Source organism: Tenrec ecaudatus, chromosome 11, assembly GCF_050624435.1.
Source record: "Tenrec ecaudatus isolate mTenEca1 chromosome 11, mTenEca1.hap1, whole genome shotgun sequence".
NCBI classification, from domain to species: domain Eukaryota; kingdom Metazoa; phylum Chordata; class Mammalia; order Afrosoricida; family Tenrecidae; genus Tenrec; species Tenrec ecaudatus.
The window spans coordinates 49,670,721-49,688,998 of NC_134540.1; the positions used below are offsets into that span (position 1 = coordinate 49,670,721).

Here is an 18,278-nt window from a genome sequence, read left to right on the forward strand (position 1 = left end):
CCCCCCCCCAGGAGTTCTGTGGGGGAAGGATCTTCTCATCTGCTCCCACGACAGTAACAGCCTACAAGACATTAATTCTGCTTGGTCGTGTGGGGTCCTTGCTACGCATCAGGACTGACGCCGCAGAACTCAATGACGGCCTGGTGGTTAAACGCGCCAGCTCCGGAACCACGCTGACAGACCCATGTGCTGGCTCTGCCTCTGGCTCACTGAGTGATCAGGGCACGTTCTTTCAACAACTGGATTCTCAGATCCTTCCCTTAGTTAAACGGAGGAGGTAGGATTTCTTCCTTGCAGCCGGGTGTCAGAAACTTTCTGCGAATGGAGAAGCAACGCTTTGCTTTCGGGGGATGTCCACATTGGCCACTGGGATCACCTCCAGTGGAAGGGAGCCAACCAAACACACGGCCCTGGTGCTTCCAGCTAGAAGCTCCGTGAGACCAGGAAGTCTCGGTGTCATGCATTTGGATAAGTCGGAATACTGACAATGTAGTGATGGTATTCAGGCGGTAGAGTGGGTTGCGCTTTGGGAGCTGCCAACTGCAGGGTCAGCGTTTTGAAACCACCAAGCGCTAAGCGAGAGAAAGGTGAGAATTTCTTCTCCAGTAGAGAGTCACCGTCGTGGAAAGCCACAGGGCAGTTCTACTCTGCTCCATAAGGCTGCTATGAGTCAGAATTGACGCAATGGCGGCGAGTTTGCGTCCTGGGAAGGCCATGGGGAGGGCTGATTAAATGGATATACGTAAAGTCCTTAGAAGTGGCATGTAGCTCAGCGTCTCCACAGTAACTGTTGTTGGTGTTCCGTGCGCTCTAGTCAATTCTCACTCATAGCAACCCTTAGCAAACAGAACCGAACAAGGCTCAGTCCTGAGCCATCCTCCCAGTGGTTCTGAAAGTCAGCCGTCATTGCAGCCACAGCTTCACCCCATATTGCTGGGGTTTCCCTCTTTCTCACCGCCCACCGCTTCACCAAGCAGCGTGTCCTTCTTGAGACTGGTCTCTCCTGACGACGTGCCCAGAGTACGTGAGATGAAGTCTTTCCATCCTTTCTTCTAAAGAGCATTCTGGCTGCACTCCTTAAAAAAATCATTTGTTGAGGACTCCCCCTGTCTCCCCTCCTCCCCCTTCAGCCCCCCTCGCCATACCCTCGTGGTAATGATATTGCCATTACTGTTGCTGAGGGGTTTATCTGTCCTGATTCTGCTTGTCGAAAGCACTTATCTGCCCCAGTGTACATATTCTGGGCTAGCAGGATTGTGAGGTAGAACTGGGGTCATGATAGTGGGAGGGAGGAAGCATCAAAGAATTAGAGCAATGGTTCTCAACCTTCCTAGCGTCGCGACCCTTTAACACAATTCCTCATGTTTTGGTGACCCCCCAACCATAACATTATTTCCGTTGCTACTTTATAACTATAATTTGCTACTGTTATGGATCAGGCAACCCCTGAAAAAGAGTTGTCCCACCCCCAAAGGGGTTGCGACCCATAGGTTGAGAACCGCTGAGCTAGAGGAATGTCGTGTGTTTTGTCGGTGCCACAATGCATCCTGGATGAATTGTCCCTTCTGTGTGACTCCTCTGTGAGGCCATGTCCCGTGGTCTATAGATGGGCTCTGCCTCTCCATTGAGTATCACACAGTTCTAGGTCATTATAACAATGTGTTTATACAGCAGAACTCATGAGAGCAGGAAACTGATTGGACCCCCTTGTTTTTCTGGATCTTGCAAAATTTCCAGCTTTGACAGGTGAAGTCTTACCTTGTTAGGCATAGTCTTATTAGGTGCAATCTTGCTCTATTAATGGTAAATGTTTAAGTGTTTCTTCAGGGACAGGTTTCAACTTTATGCAGGTTGCAGATTTTTCAGGTTTTACTATTTAAGTCTCTGAAGAATGTAGATACAATTATTTCATCCGTATCTTTGTTTCCTTTCTCCATTTTCCTTCCTTCCTTTGTTCCTTTATCTGTCTCCTCTTTCTTTTACTATGTCTTTGACTCCCGAAAGACCTAAGCTAAATTGCCCTTTCAGGTGTCTTGACAGGTCATAATCAAGTGGGTTGGGCCATCCTAACTATTACTATTACGATTATGGTCTCCAGAAGTCCTCAATTCAGGTTAGAAATATTGCTTACCTATGCGGTTCTACCTCCAGCCGAAGGTGATCTGTGAGATACCCAGAATGTTTCCACGCATTGTCGGTGTGTCTAGTGGCTGTGATTAAACGGTGAAGAGCTGGCGTTCTTCGTGTCAAAATAGTCTCTCTAGACATCTTCACCTACAACGTAATTATCCTGTTGTGCTTTTCGACGCCATTGAGGCAGTTCTGACTCACAGCGACCCTGTGGACACCAGAACAAAACAATCCTCACACTTGTTCTTGTGTTGGGTCCGTGTACACATCCATTTCTCTTGGGTCGGTTCTCCGGAATGGAACTGCTGCACCATGCGCTAGGCACAAAGATGGTGTCAAGTGGTTTGATAAGTTAAACTTCCACCAGCAACGGCAGAGTTATTCTTCTACATGGTCTCCAATATTTGCGACTCTCTCATTTACATTTTAGTTCTTCTGGCGATAACCGTTTGATTTTACTGTGAATTTCTTTAATGGCAAGCCTTGGTGGCGTGGCACAGGGAGTAATTGCTCAACTGCTAACCCAAAGGTCAGGGGTTTGAATTCACCAGAGGCTCTGTGGAAGAATGATTACTAAAAGGTTTAAACCAAACTTGCTGTCCTCGAGTTAATTCTGATTCATAATGATTCCTACTGAAGTGAATAGAATTGCTGACATAGAATTTTCATGGGAAGAGGCCTAAGGGTATACGGGCTAACGAGGTAGACTCTGAACCGAAGGCTAGGCTCAGTGGTTGGCAAGATGAGGCTGTCTGCATTGGTAAAAATTGACAGCTTTAGAAGCTCCATACAGCAGTTCTCCTCTGTTCTTTTGTGTTCCTGAGATTTGGCAGTGGGTTGGTTTATGGGGCAAACTCAGGAGAGCAGACGGCTACAACTTTCCCCCTGCTCTATAGGTCTTACAGTTCTGGAAATCCTGTGGCACAGTAGTACTTTGCTGGATGGAGTTGCTGTGAATAGGAGTTGATGCCATGACAATGAGTATGGATTTTTTAATAAAAATGAAGTTAAGCTTATTGTTATTATTATTATTGCCATACACTGATGGACCACCGTTTGGGTACCCACTTTTGTGAAGTTCTTGTTCAAGTCTTTTTCACATTAATTAATTTATGCTGTCTATTTTTATCATTGATTTGTAAAAGTCCTTTATATATTCCAGATATATGTTCTTGGCCAGTTATATGTTTTGAAAATACCTTCTGTCAGTGGCTAGCATTTTAATTTTCCAAATGGTATCTTTTGGTTAACAGAAGTTCTTAATTTTGATGAAATTCAATATTTTAATATTTTATTTATGATCACTTGCTTTTCAAATCTAAGAAATATTTCCTTAGCCCAAGTTCCTAATGTTATGATTATATTTTCTTCTAGAGACTTTCCTTTCAGATCAAAAAGTGTGTGGAAAAAAGTGGAATTATAATAGAGTTTCTACACCAGCTTTTTGAAAACTCTTGCTGCTGTTAGTTGGTGACACTGAAGATTCCAATTTTCTCTCCCTCTGTTGCTGTGACACCTTCCCTGTAGATCTTACGACTGGAGGTATGAGTGTTTTTCTTCATTCTACTTTGTCACCTGCTCTTTCTCCCTCTTTCTTCCACACTGTTTGATTTACTAAGCTTTATAAAATTCATATCATACTTGGTAAAGCACAGGGGCCAGTGACAAAGAGGGAGGCGCAGTGGCCACAAGCTATAAAAACAATTGTGCAGATGGAGCCGCCCGGGCAGGGTCACTCTGGTCCACGGGAGCCCTAGGAGCTGGAACTGACTTGACAGCACCTAACAACAATAGCAACTACGTAGCTTTAAGTACTCTAAAATTTTACAAAATTTAGAATCAGTTCAAGTCAACTATTCTGTGTGTGTGTGTGTTGTTTTACTGAGGACAGGCCATTGGCACCCTGAGAAGGAACACGGAGTTCAAATAAACTTCTCAAATAAATACATGCCAGGCAACACAGTGAGCAGCTTTATTATTGAGAGCGTGCATCCTCCTCGTCACCAAGCATAAGAATAAGAACAACCATCATTCTCAGCGTGTATCAGGGGAGAACCAACCTAGGAGGACCAACAGGGTGGGAGTCATATAATGACATATTTACACGAAGTGGACTCTTCTTCTAAATTTTCACCCAAACTTTAACCATGTAAACTACAGCCATCCAGACCCACACCATCACATTTTTCTAACTCTAAGAGGACTTGAACGCAGTAGATGATTTCACTGTGTCATCTCCAGACGTGGAAGAATCATGTGCCTGACACAAATGCTCTGTCTCAGGAGCAGCGAGCCTGGGTAGGAGTGAGGTCACTTTGATGCCGGTCTGCACTCGCTTGTGTTGTCGCTCAGCAATTAGACAGATGCTGCAGCTGGCCAGCTTGTGGTGGTGACTGCAGTTTAGGGGAATAAACCTGGCAAAAATCACCCTCAGACTGTCTTCTCTCAGTGAATTCTCACAAACCTGGATTATCAGAAACAAACTATGAGTTGTCATGGCGCCAGAAAGCAGTTGAAGGAAATGCTGGTTTGACAGCTGTCCCACTGAAAAGGTCAGCGAGTCCTGGGCTTCTTCAAAAGATGGAAGAAGAACTAATTTGGACATCCTGGGAGTAAGGGGTCTTAGGGATCTTGAATGCCCCTCTCTAGAAAGAGAGGTACAACACTGAGCCCCTAGGTCTTCTGGGAAATAGTCCTTGTCCTCAGTGACCTACTTTCCTTATTGTGTGAGAACGGCCTTAAAGCTGAATTATTGCGTGATCACAATTTTACCATAGTGAACTGCACCCGTTTTATCTGGTCACTGGCACAGATTTTGTGTCAGACTCTGTCCTAGACTCCAAGAACAGGACAAGCTGGCCCTTGTCCAACTTGCTCTTCCATCTCTGCCAAATGTGGTGGTCCTGCCTGTTTGAGCATTTAAGGACATAGAGAGCAGCAACGATTTCCAAAACCTAATAAACACTTATGAAGAGTTTATTGTGCCCCAGGCATTCCAGAAACTAGAACAGTCCTTACGATATTAAAAACGTCTGTCCCCTAATTTGCCCAGAATCTTCTGTGTTTGCTGTGGTTTGGGGTTCATAGAGTTCACATGCCAGGTCTTTCTCAAATTCAGAGTTATGACTAGCTGTCTATCATGTTTGAAGTAAGAAAAAGGGCTACTTAGAAGTTCTTTGGGGGCTTATGGGTTTGGTTAAGTAGTGGACTTTCCTAGAAAATAGTCTGGTTAAGGGGTTTCCTGAGAGAGACCCCAGCACGCCAATATCTATAGATTTTTTTCTACAGAACACAATTTCACTCTGATATGCACAGGCCACCTGAGTTGGAATCCACTGGAGGGGAACCGATTTTTGTTTATTTGTTTTATTTCTCTCTCTCTCTCTTTTGTTTTTCGCCGCCTTTATATCTCAGGGTTATGTGCTCTGTCAGCATTCGGGGGCTGAGATGGGGAATGGGCAGCAGCCGGAGCCGGGGTGGGAGGGCTCATCTTCTAGTTTTACCGTTGGCATGTTCTCCGTTTTCGGATCCTTCTCCCACGCCGTCCTTTGTGTGGTGCAGTCTCTCTGGCTCCGTGTCGCTAGTGAATCAGCCTCTTGTTGTCCTTCTCTGTGGGGCCAAGTGGGCATCAATTTCCCTGAGCAGGGCCAGGGAGAAAATCAATGGGTGCCACTGCTTCGTACGCAGATTTCAATGAAGCTTCTGGCTTCCAGATTCACAGCAACCCCCACCCCCATTTTCAAAGGCAATTGAGACCCCCAATTACGGAGGCTGTCTGTGGTTTTGTGGCAGGGAGCTGTTTCTCTCTAGACTTACCTCGAAGCGTCCCCACCCCAAACTCCCAGTTTCCAAAGTTAGTAACCTTCCATCCTTCTGATTGCCACCTTCCAGCACTGCATTGCTGTCACTGCACTTGGATATTGCATTTCGTTCCCTGTTCTCTTTGCACTTGTGAATGTATGCACTTTAATGCCTTCATTAGGCATCCTGGATCCTGGTGATGCCGTGGTTAAGCACCCATCTCTATCCCAAAGGTCAGCAGTTTGACCTCACCAAACCCTCTGCAGGAGAAAGATGACACGGTCTTCTCCCAGCAAGATTGACCCTCTTTGAAACTCGATGGGGCTGGTCTACTCAGAGTGTCCCATGGGATCACTAAGAAGGACAAGGGACTCGATTACACATAACAAGAACAATAGCACTTTTCTTAGTCAGGAAATGTAGTAAATATTTGTTTTCCAATCTGTATATTACTTATGGCAGTTACATAATCTCCTGTCAACTTGAGCAATGGGGTGGAGTCTAGCCTGTCATTGGGTCAGAGCTCATGAGGCGTCTGTGTGGGGCCCTCTCCTGAGGATTCTGTGAACTCCTGTCTTCCTCTCTGGAGGCGGGACACATTCTCTCCCTGCTTCGTCTTCCTGTTGACAAGCCACATGGAGCTATGCTGATGAAGTCAGAGCACTGGAGCTGGAGGAGCCACATGGAGACCGACACCAGTGCTGAGACGCTTCCACCTCCACTGGATCCACAAGACTTTCCACCCACTGGCTTGTGATCTTCCATTGCGTGTGCTGCATGAGTCTGAAGAGGGATTTATGGACTGGTATCAGACATATGAGCTAATATTGAATTTATGAACTTGATCTGGACTGGATTTGGATATTTCCTTAATATACAATTACCCTTGATATAAAGCTCACTCTTACACATATAAGAGTGTCTCTGGATTTGTGTCTCTGGTCCACCTGGACTAACACATTACCTGAAAGTGACACAGCCATCATCAAGGAATTTGATGTTAATTCTTGCCTGAAAATACACCACCTAGCTCTTGATCGTTATCTCAGAAACAGACATCAGAATTTTAAATCATGGTTGTTGTAGAATCTAAGGAGTGCTAGTGACACTGTGGGTTAAGCCTTGGACTTCTTTTTTTTTAAAAACATTTTATTAGGGACTCATACAACTCTTATCACAATCAATACATACATCAATTGTGTAAAGCACATCTGTACATTTTTTGCCCCTATCATTCTCAAAACATTTGCTCTCCACTTAAGCCCTTTGCATCAGGTCCTCTTTCGCCCCCCTCCCCACTCCTCCCTCCCTCCTGAGCCCTTGATAATTTATAAATTATTATTTTGTCATATCTTGTCCTATCTGACATCTCCCTTCACCCCCTTTTCTGTTATCTGTCCCCCAGGGAGGAGGTCACATGTAGATCCTTGTAATCAGTTCCCTCCTTCCAACCCATTCACCCTCTACCCTCCCAGTATCGCCCCTCACACCCCTGATCCTGAAGGTATCACCCACCCTGGATTCCCTGTACCTCCAGCTCCTATCTGTACCAGTGTAGCCTTGGACTTTTAACTGCAAGATTGGCAGTTCAAACTCACCAATTGCTCCATGGGAGGAATTTGTAGCTTTCCACTTCAGTAAAGATTTAAAACCCTGGAAACCCTATGGATCAGTTCTACTGTGTCATGTAGAATCACTGTGAGTCAGCATACACCGGATGGTGTGTGTGTGTGTGTATGTGTGTGTGTTTCAATAGCTAAGGAGAACCTAGTGGTGCTATGGGATCAGTGTTGGGCTATGATCGTCAGAGGGTGGTTCCAGCCCACTAGCCACTCTGTGTGAGGCTGTCTGCTCCTATAGAGATTCATAGTCTCAGAAACTCTCTTTAGGGTCCCTGTGAGTGGTAATCCATTCAGTGGCAGTGGGATTATTACTATCGCTGACCAATAAAGCAAAGCGCGCCTCTGTACCAGTTCCTTTTGGAAGATGGGAGAGGATATGATGAGACCAAGCCATTGATATGTCGTCACTTTGGGTGCAACATTTCTGGTCATTTTTAGGCTCAAATACCTACACATGACTAATTGTGAAGATTTTTATTTCCTTTATATTTATTAATAATCCATACCGAAGGCTGCATCCTTCATCTTCACCAGTAAGTGCTTCAAGTTCTCTTCACTTTCAGCAAGAAAGTTGTGTCATCTGCATACTCTGCTTGTTAATGAGCCTTTCTCCAGTCTTACTGCCACATTCTTCTTCAGATAGTCCATAGTTTCTGATGATTTGCTCAATATACAGATTGAACAAGTGTGGTGAGAAGATACAACTCTGACGCACACCTGTCCTGATTTTAAACCAGGTAGTCTTCTCTCGTCCTGTTCCCACAATTGCTTCTTGATCTATGTAAAGACTCCACATGATCGTAATGAAGAATCATCATTCTTAAGGTTATCCATAGTTTTTAATGGTCCACACAGGGAAATGCCCTGGCATAGTCAATGAAACACAAGCAAACATATTTGTTATTCTCTGCTTTCAGCCAACATCTCTCTGACACCAGCACTGCATCCCTTTTCCCCAGTCCCCTATGAATCTGACCTCAACCTTTGGCAGTGCCCTGTCAGTGTACTACTACAACTATTGCTGGATGTGCTTAGGAAAGTATTACTTAAATGAGATATCAACAATGTTGCTCTCTACTTTGAGCATTCTGTGGGCTTACTTTCCTTTGGAATGGGCAGGGATGCGGATCTTTTCCAGTCAGTTGGTCAACTAGCTGTCTTCCAAATTTCCTGGCGTAGATGAGTGAGTGCTTCCAGCGCTTCATCAGCTTGTTGCAGCATTTCAGTTGGTGTTCAATTAGCACCATGGCTTGGTGATCATATGCTACCTCCTGACATGGTGGACGTTGACCAGTCCGTTCATAGGCAGTGCTTCTGTGTGTTCTTTCCATCTTCTCTTGATGCTTCCCGAGTCGGCCCACAGAGCCTTTCAAGATGGCAACTCAAGAATTGAACATTTTTCTTGAATTCCTTTACCTTAAGCTATGCTGAGCGTGTTCTAACCTTTTGTTTTTCTAATTGTAGGTCTTCACACATTTCTTTATAATATTTGGCTTTGTCTTCTCCAACTGCCCTTTGAAATGTTCTGTTCTGCTCATTGACTTCACCACATCTTAATTTGCTTAAGCTACTCTATGATTAAGAACACGTTTCTGAGTCTCCTGATATCCACTTTGATGTTTTATTTCTTTCCTGTCTTTTTAACGACGGTTTGCTTTCTTCATGAACGATGGTCTTCATAGCCTCCCACACCTCATCAAGTCTTCAGTCATTAGTGTTCAGAGTCAAGTCTGTTCTCAGAGATGTTCTCAAAATTCAGGTGGGATAGAATTATGATCATGTAGGGAGTCGATCACTGGAGGGCCCCAGCTATGAGAAGCATAAACGGGAACATCCATTAGCAGTGAAGAACTTTCACAATGAAGTCTGAAGCCAAGCATGGAGAGGAGGAACGTCTACACACTGCCTTCCAGAAGTTACGAGGGATGCATCAGGGGCCGAAGCAGCTCTGTCTGTTGGAGAAGGCACATCAGTCGGAACAACCACCGAGAGTACCAAAGCTAAGGCCACGTGCACTGCTAAAGACAGTTGGCATGGCTGTCTTCGGGAGGAGCAGCAAGAACCCCGCACCAGCGACAGTCTAAGTCTCCTGTCCTTCATCCTCCCACGTTTACACATTGAAGCACGTTAGCTGCTTCTTTCAGCAACCAGCTGAAGCACAAAAGCCAGACTGAGTTCCCTGTTGGCAGCAGTGGGCCAGGAATTCCAGTCCCCAAAGAGTCACCACAGGGGAATGTGTGCTGCCTCCTTCTGATGCTGCTCACAATGGGGCAGGGTGGGGAGGGGGGAAGGAACAGTCACCGAGCCTTTGCCAACTGCCGTTCCGGGACTCTTGTCAGAGTTCCACCGAAGACCCCTCTGATGTCACCCACATCTCCCAAGCAAGTCTCAAGGTCAACCATCTCTCTGACTTGGGGTCTGTTTCCATGCTAAACCAGGACAAGTCATGTGCATGTGTAGGCAAGGAGTGCCAGTGTAAGAGGTGGCACGACATGGAAGTGTCCTCCTTCTCCGGCCTGCAGAGCATCCCCCCCGCCCCCGGGCCTCGAGGGAAGGGCCCTGCTTGAGGACTACTCCAGTCGCTGCACAGCAGGACTCTGTCTGCTCCCCTCCGTCCTGTTCTGAGCAAACTCGGGTCAACATGGATGATGTGACCACTGACGACCTGTCAAGCTACATGGAATAGTACTTGTATATCCCCAAGAAACTATCCCTCATGGCTGAACTGAGGTACACCTGATAGCACGGAGCTCACTGCTCTGCTTCAAACCAATGACGGGTTGTCATTTTTAGTTAAAGGCAGACCTTCTGGCCCCTTTGTGTGAGAAGACATCTCCTTCTGCTCACTGGGCTTGCAATAAAAAATATTTCTTGTCAAAAAAAGAATTAAAGTCATATTTTGTCTCTCTTAGATTTGTTTTGCTTTTCTTCTGCTTTTTCTTGAGCTTACAGATGAGCAATTGATGGTCTGTTGCACAGTCGGCCCCTGGCCTGGCTTTAGCTGCTGCTATGGAGCTTCTCCAGCACCTTTCCCACCGACGTAGTCTATTGATTTCTGTGTATTATATCTAGAGACTGTCCATGTGTGTAGTTCTGTGTTATATTGTTGGGAACAAAAAGCATTTGCTGTGAACAGTGTGTTGGTTTTGCAAAATTCTATCATGTGATCTCCTACTTCATTCCTGTCACCAAGCCCATATTTTCTAACTTTTGTTGCCGACTTTTGCATTCCAATCAACAATGATTATCAATGCATCCTGATTGCATGTGTGTATCATACACACTGAACACAATGAATTCCACAATATTAATTTCCCACGTAAACCATTGGTAGAATTTTCCAATGCCTTCATCACTAGCTTTTGAGGGTGTTGCATAAATTTGAATGTAGTTGTTTTGATTGGATTTCCTTGAAGCCAGATAGGTATAATCCCATCACAGACAACATTGTGCTTCAGAATTGATTTTGCAATGTCCTTTTTGACAACGTATTCCAAACCATTTCTCTTGATTGTGTTATTCTCAGTATTGTAAATCATATGATATTTCCAATCCAAATGGCCCATATCAGACCATTTCAGCTCTAATGCCTGCAATATCAATGTTTATTCATACCATTTCATTTTTGGTGGCATAATTTTCCCAAATTTATACTTTGCACATTCCATATTCCAACCATTCACTGATTTTTGCAACTGTTTCTCCTTTTCTTGACTCATGCCCCATCAGCCAACAAAGATCCTGAGGCTCCACTCACATCACCATGGCTGACTTTACCTGACTCACATCATCATGGTTGACTCCATTCTGGGAAAGCAGCTCTTCCTCAGTCACATTTTAAGTGCCCTTGAGTGATTCTCAGTCATATTTCAAGTGTCCTTCCTCTGGCACTATCTTCCACAATGTTCTCCTTCCATTCCTTAGACCTTCAGTATCTGGCAATATTTCGAAGCTACACAAAAGGTTTTCAGGGGCTCCTTACACCAAAGTGGGGAGCTGAGTTCTCCTTCGTTGTCTGTTCTTTATCAGGAAGCTTGGCTGAAACATGTCCCTTGGGGTGACTGCTGGCATTTGAAACACCGGTGACTTAGCTTCCAGCATCAGTGTAACCCACAAGCCACCCCAGTACGACAAACTGATAGACAAATGGTGGTACATTTCACTATTAACCTTGAAAGGGACCCTGGTGACATTCAGGTTAAGCACCTGTGTGGTTCTGCAGGAGAAAGGCCTGGACATTGGCTCTAAAAGTGACAGCCAAGCAAATCCTCTAAGGTTGTGTGACATGTTGAAATCGACTTGATGGCAAAGGAATTGTTTGTAGTGTGCATGTATGAAATAATAGAATATAGTCATTACTGAATGCCTATTTAGGAATGCTTAGTTTACTCACTTGGTGTAAAGATTGAGTGTGTGTTGACCTCATTGGAGAAATCAATAAAACATTCAGGCTGACCACATATCCTTAACTGTAGGATCATATTTTAAATATTCTCTACCTAACCTTTTAACCTCTATGGAGTTATTTCTGTGTTTTATAGATCAGTGTCACTCGCATTACAACCAGTTTTAGTTGTTGGCTCAGGACATTCCAAAAATACATATTTAGAAATCTGAAACATGGAATTATTTCTGTATTTTATAGATCAGTGTAACTCGTGCTATAGCCAGTTTTAGTTAGTGGCTCAGGACATTCTAAAAATACATATTTGGAAACACCAGTTTGTGATAAAGTGTACATTTTCCATTCCAGTTTGTACAGCTGGAGAACTAGATTGCCTTTTTTTTTAGAGAAGAAACTAAGTCGTAGATGTTGAGAGAGCTCAATGACATGTGGTTCAAATAGCGTCATTAGCAATTTGCACAGCCTTATCCCAAATCTCGGCTTTATTTGCCTCCGGTGCTATGAATGAGGAATTGTCTAGCATTAACAGTGTACAGACTACCAAAGCTCTGTTACACTCAATACTACGGAGACAGAAAAACTACTGTACAGGGAGAAAACATATGTGAGCGTAGCAAACTAGTGGGCGGATATAAAACTCTAAGGAGAATTCAGAAATGTCGTGATTTTTCAGATTACCCATATGTATGGAGAACTTGTGTATGGAGACTGGCCGATTGAAAATGATCCCAGACATTTGAATATGTCCATTAGAATTAAGAATGAGAAAAGAGATTGTGGGACTTAAGATAGTTTTAAAAAAATAACACATGCTAGCCATAATTTTGTAAATCATGTAACTCCCCTCTGTATGTGCATTATTTTTATAAGCAACTTTAAAAAACATAAAGCTCACTTCAATGACATCAAGAATATATAATTAAACTATGAAGTAAATAGGCCTAACATAGCCTAATAGTTTCATCTAAGATGAGCTGATAAGGTTTTCCTATAAAACTCTTGAGCTAATTGCTGTAATTATCAACTTAAACACATGTACAGCTTCAACTGTTTATTTTCTTATTATCCCTGTAATAGGGATTATTATACTATCAAACTCAATCCATGACTGCTTGTCTGTGGCATATATCTTTATTATACAATTGTCATCAAAAGTACTCTTTGGGGACTTTTTAGACACCTAAGCAGGAGTTTAAAAGCTAATGAGTCGAATGAAAGTGAACGATGAGGTTTACCTGTAATTTGGAGGATGGGTGAATGAGGTCCTCTTTCAGTTCTGGAACTGCCATGCAACATACGAGGCAGGTGAACAGGCTGGGCTATGCCAGAACCATCTACTTAATTGTCATGTATGCAGGCATATTATTTCTGTGGACAAGCTATCTTTTAAAACCACGGTACTCATCACCACAGGACAGGAGACGCGTACAGCGAGCTGACTGAGATGGGCAGGAGAGCAGACGTTCACGGAGCTCTTGAGTGCTGTGTCTGAATACTGATCTGTTTCATGAGCAGCAGCTGGACTTTGGGTGCAAAAAGTGATGGCATGCTATACAATGTAAGGCTCAGAGCTGACGGGCCACTTGCAAAGCTGGGACCTGCGCGATCCAGTCCCTAAGCAGCGCCGCGTTTCTCAAAGCCCGGCCTTCGAGAGACAGTGCGAGCTTTAGTGGGGCTCTCAGAAATGTTTGAGGGGGTCCAAGTATATGGTCCGAACAGTCCCATGTAAACAGTTCTTCCTCTCTAATCATCAGCACCACACTGCCAGAGGGTCACATGCGTGTGCTGATTGACTCTCAGTGTCTTTATGGAGCAAGTTGTCTCATGAAATCATAGAAATCAATCCGTATTTGAATACTGTTAGTAGTCTTTATGAGAAATACCACAGTAAGACATTGTTCAAATAGCTTCTAGATTAGAGAAGGCTTTCTACATTTTCTTGCCTCTAACCAAAACCAAATGGAGGGGAAAGGTGAGCCATTCAACATCCCTTGGCCGTCGTGCACACAGCTTGGCATTTTCAGTGGGCATGGCACGTGGCACGTCTTTGTGCAGAGGCTTTGCGGCATGACGAGGATGATCACCTATGGAGTTTGAGCAGAGGGTTCACCGGGAGCTGTCATGTGCGCAGAATGAGCCTCGTGGAGGCTCAACGCAGAGGCAGGGCCTTTCGGCAAGAACCCCCTGCTGTGTGTGTGCACAGGAACACCACCCCTGGGAGTGGTATCACCTGACCGCGTGCAGTTCTCAGCAAGGTACTGCCTGCTAATGACAATGAACTGGTTAACATTTGTACGAAAAGCATATGGTTCCAAAACGCTTTTTCCAAATCCCTGTAAAAGTCAGTGCATTGGAGACGAATCAGTTCGTTTAACAATTCAACCTAATTAAGTGTTCTCCTGGATCAGTCAATTGTCAGAAAAGTTAGAGCCGATTTATCACAACACACAGAGTGACCGATATTCTTCATTTTCATATTTTACAAAAGCTCTTCCAAATACAATTCCACAAGTCAACTTACATAAACATGAAATATAAAACACCGCTAGCAGTTACATCTAAAATTATTCTTGGTTCAAATTTCTTTCCTTTCGGGAGGCTTGGGTAGATTTTATGTCTCTTATAAGATTAAATCAGGATAATAAAAATTCATTAAGCACATGCGATATATCTGGCTTTGTCCTAAGTTCTGTGGTGGGGAGCAAAAGAGGCTCCTGGCTCTTTATAATCTGGTAGATGAAAATTGTTAAGAACTAAAAGTTTAAATAATATAGGTAAGATTTAGGTAACACTGAAAGACAACAATACAAGAGATCATACAGGGATGATTTTGAATCTGTCAGATATTAAAATTCCTTTGGGAATCAATAGAGCAGCTGTTTAGCTGCTGAACAGGGATTTAAAAAAAGGTGTGTTTTTGTTTGTTTGTTTTAAAGAAAATGGCAGAAGAGCAGAGAAATCGGCTAAGATGATGGGCCTTAGAAGCCAGGCGAAGATTCTGGAAAACCACGGAAGCACTTTAATCTTGGACCTCAGTGGAGAAGTGACAGAAGCTAGTTGGGGAGTTGAGTCTATCAGCGGTGTGCAAATACGACAGAGGAACTTCAGATGCTGAGAGGCATGACGGGTTTGTTTTGATCGTGTCCCAGTTTACAGGTTCAGGCAGTCCCCTCAGGAGGGTGGGCTAAGCTGCCGTGCAAGATTTGGTTTAGATGTCTAGAACGTTGATCACACACACACACACACACACACACACAGGTGTGGAAAACTTTGTTACATAACGAGGCCTTCTGCAGAGAGCTTGGCAGGCTCTTAAGTGACTCGGACTAGGGCAGAACTGACTTGAATTTGGGTCTTGGAAAGAGGGAGAGCTCCCTCCCTGGACCGGGGCTGTGTGGTTGCTGTCAAGCTGGCTCCCCCATGAACAATAGAAGGGGACACGGCCTGGTCCTGCGCCATCCTCACACTGGTGGTGACATCGGAGCCCGTTGTTGCAGCCACTGTGCCAAGCCATCTTGCTGAAGGTCTCCCTGTCTTGCACTGACCACCTACGGACCTCACCAAGCATGGTGCCCCTTTCCAGGGGCGAGCCTCTCCTAATAACAAGTCCACAGTACGTGAGACAAAGTCTTGCTATCCATTCTTCTAAGGAGCTTTCCGGCTAGATTGTCAGAATCCTCTGAGGCTTCCTTAGCTTGAACTTTCCCTTTGGTGCAGTGTTCCCATGCAAGCTATTTTTTATCAGCCGGCCCAAATAGGGAGCAGAGGGAAAGGGGAGTGGTGGGACTTGATAGCTGTCAGCACTCGAATCTAAACTCAGGAGTCCGACTCTCCATCCCACTGCGGTAAGTGCTGAATTAGGGTGCTATGGGCAGTTCAAAAATGAGCTCTATGCCTCTTCCTGATAGAACCTGCACGGTGGCGGCCAGCTCCCTGGACTGTGGTTTTGCGGCATTCAGTGTGCAGGCCCAGTGAAGGCTGTGGGGACTATGAAAGAGCTGATCTCTAGGGCTTTGATATAAATAGTCCAGCCACACTTGACCTTTTGTTCACTACAGTTCCTTCCAAAAATATTCTAAATATTTGCTTCCACTGGGGAGGAAGATATATATTAAGATGCAAAGTTAAATAGAGATTGCCTGGATCTGCAACCAGAAGTTTAGGATTTATTGCTCAATAAATCACCCAGTTTTGTTTTGTGTGCCAGTTGCATGTTCTCAATCCACTGGTGCATAAGAGTCATCTTGAGAACTTATTTATAGTGCGTCTTCTGGTCTTTAACCCCAGGGATTCTGGATGAGAAATCTTAGCCGGATCTAGGAATGTACAGCAGGCCAGGTGCCCCTGACGCAGCGGCTTCACACGCCTCGCTGGAGAAACATCCTCCTACCCTGTAGCAGCACTGTTCCCGGCGCGGCGGAGGACTCAGGCAAAGTTGACCGTGACTGCTATCAGCAAGAAGCAAACTGCCTTTCGGTCTCATTTTCTGCTTATGGCTTCTTTCTCTTCTGAACGCAACATGGTTGTGGATGCAAGAAGTGCCAAGTCTGCAGTTAGGCCCATCTCTGCTCAGGACTGGGCACCACCTAAGTGCTGGCTTAGAGAAAGGGCTTGATATGCTTTCTCTAATTTAATTTTTATAAATTAAATTTGGAAATCACATTATTACCCCATAATCATGAGGAAAATGGAGGCTCATTAAGATTCAAGATAAAATGAAGCCCAGTAAGCTCCTCAGCCAATAAGTGGTAGTAGTTTGCCTCACTCCCTGGCATCCCAGCTCGTCTTGCGTTGGCTTCTGGAAGAGCAGAGTCTAAGTGTGTTCCTCCTGTGAGATAATTGTCTAGTTAGAAGAATTCTTCCAGAACAGGAGGTTGGAAGATGGGGGTGTGGGGGTGTGGAGTGGAGGCAGCGGTAGAGGTGGTGCAGGAAAAGACTAAGTGGCAAAGGGCTATGGAAAGACAGGCTTCAGATCAGGTAGACGATCGTGGGAACCCTGATCAGAAATTTATAACTCTGACAGAAAGAAAATGGAATATTTTGGGCAGGGGTTTTATCTTTTAAAAAATAGCATTTGGGTTGCTCTGGGAGGATTATGAAGAGAGAGTTGAAGAGGCAGGATGAGTCAAAAGGCTGTTTGCCCTCTGAATATCTTCAGTGTGTAAAAATTCCTCCTGAAGGAAAGGCCAACAGAGGAAGGAAAACGTGACGTTTTTAGGTTTGATGAGGTAGAGTGAACATAGAAAAAAACATATATAAATTTTCAGCCCAAAGAGCGTTAGGAGAGAAGGCAGGAAGGAGAGGTCAAGAGAACTTGATCTTTTTCAGATTTTATTTTTTTGCTTTTTGAGGCTGCATAGAGCGGGGCCAGGTTTCAATGAGTCCCAGGCAATCTCAGCCCGCTCCGTCCCTAGCACCAGATGGAGACCCGCGGGGAGGGAGGCCAAGGCGGTGGTAGGATTTCTCCACCGTATTTCCACCAAGTGCCCAGCAGTCTGTTCTCATTGTCAGGGCGGGGAGAAACTGTCTATGAAAAATGAAACAGCCATTACATCTGCCGGTCCTCCTCTCAATAGCAAATTCTATTTGTATAAGACTATTCGTATACAATGTAGTATTTGCTGAGGGTTTTTGTGGGAGAAACGCAGGAGAGGTAAGTGGATCTGTTTACATGGCAGACGCCGAAGACAGCTTCTAATTACACACCTTCCAAAGCATGCTTCTTCTCCCAACATTCTTGGCTCTTCGTTGCCTGTCGTTTGTCTGTCTGCCTCCTGTCTACTCCTTCCTGATGATTCACCCTTTGCCCCTAGGTCTCCTCCCGCTTTCAGAGCACGCTCCTCATCCAAGTGCCCACCTGGGCATTAGAAACAACTTCTGCCCCCAGCACTCGTCAAATGCTGATCAGATTGTGAAGTCAATTGTGGCAAGTGTAGTTACATCAAAATGTGCTATTTTATCATTTGTTCTCCTCTTTGGATTCATTTTAAAGTTCTTTCAGCTTTTAATATTTTCTTTCTGTTTTGTTTTATCATCTTTGTTGTTTTGGCTGTGTTTTGTATGATTTTCTGTATATGAAACCTGAACCTCCCACCAAAAAACAAACTCACTTGGCCTTGCACTAATTCTGGCTCGTAGTGGTCCTACAGGACAATGCGGGACTGCTCCTGGAGGTCTCTGAGACTGTAAATATTTACAGAGGCAGACACCTCACCTTTCTCCCAAGAAGCAGTTTGAGGTTTGGAACTGGTCACCTTGTGGTTAGCAGCCCGGCACAGACCCCCTGTGCCACCAGTGCGCCGCATGAAATCCAGGAGAAG

At 44.6% G+C, this 18,278-nt stretch overlaps 1 pseudogene; it reads left to right on the forward strand.

Annotated features, from left to right (window-relative positions):
* Positions 1-9,412: 9,412 nt before the first annotated feature.
* On the forward strand, positions 9,413-10,293 carry LOC142461706 (oxidative stress-responsive serine-rich protein 1-like; annotated as a pseudogene).
* The last annotated feature ends 7,985 nt before the right edge of the window (positions 10,294-18,278 follow it).